Here is a 1,234-nt window from a genome sequence, read left to right as displayed (position 1 = left end):
CAAAATGGTGTAAAAATTTTATGACAATCGTATGGAACTTTTGGCCTAAATGAACTTGTTACTCTGATAGATTTTTAATGCATGGTTTTAACATTTGGCTGTCCTACCTTGGGTCAACAACACGGACTGAAACACCCATACTTAATCATGTATAAAACATAAATCGTACCATTTTATACTAAATTTTAACTGAATCATGGGGCCAAGCTAAAAATTGGAAAGGAAAATAATTTGCACCAAAATTTAACACTAAATTATGAGTGCGACTTATCTATGAGTGCAGTGTAAATAATTACTTGTGTAAATAACCATCGTTATTTACATTTGTTAATACCAATAGTTTTCTGTTGACTTCACTGGAGCACTTAGGACCTGTAACTAAGAGCCAAATTCTAAGTTTCAAAGTTTGGAAATCTAACATTTGTAATGCTCAAGAACTCGATTATTTTATACTAAAGAAATTCATTTGACAATTATTTTATATCAGCTGCTATCAAAATTAGACAATCGGTTAAGTGAATTGGTAGAGTATTAATTAAAATGGTTGCTTTATTTAATTGCAGATCTAAGTTTATGATCTAAGTTCAAATCTTGTTGAATACAAATTTACCTTTCATCCTTCTAGGGTTAGTAAAATAAAGTGTTAGCTAAGTAGAGGGTACTAGAATCAGTTCAATATTTCTATATAGCAATCTTAGATGGAATGCAATTATAACGGAAGGTTGGCATAATTTTGAGACGTAGTTGTGCAGTTGAGATATTTGCTTTTCCTAATCATGTGGTTTCAGGTTCAGTCCCAATGCATGGCACCTTTGACAATTTGTCTTCTACTTGAGCCTCTCACAGAACAAAACCTGGTGAATAGATTTGATTGAGGAAACTGAAAGAATCCCAACATATATATATATATATATATATACGTATTCCTTTATTCTTTTATTTGTTTCAGTAATTTGACTGTGGCCATACTGAAGAACTACCTTTAGTTGAACAAATCGACCCTAGGACTTATTCCTTGTAAGCCTAGTACTTATACTGTCGGTCTCTTTTGCCGAACTGTTAAGTTATGGGGACGTAAACACACCACCATCAGTTGTCAAGTGATGGTGGTGGGGACAAACACAGACACACAAACACACACACACACACACACATACATACAGATATACGTGTGTGTGTATATATACATGTAAATAAATATATATATATATATATATATATATATATATATATA

Source organism: Octopus bimaculoides, chromosome 13 (assembly GCF_001194135.2).
Source record: "Octopus bimaculoides isolate UCB-OBI-ISO-001 chromosome 13, ASM119413v2, whole genome shotgun sequence".
Lineage (NCBI taxonomy): Eukaryota > Metazoa > Mollusca > Cephalopoda > Octopoda > Octopodidae > Octopus > Octopus bimaculoides.
This window is presented reverse-complemented; position numbering follows the sequence as displayed.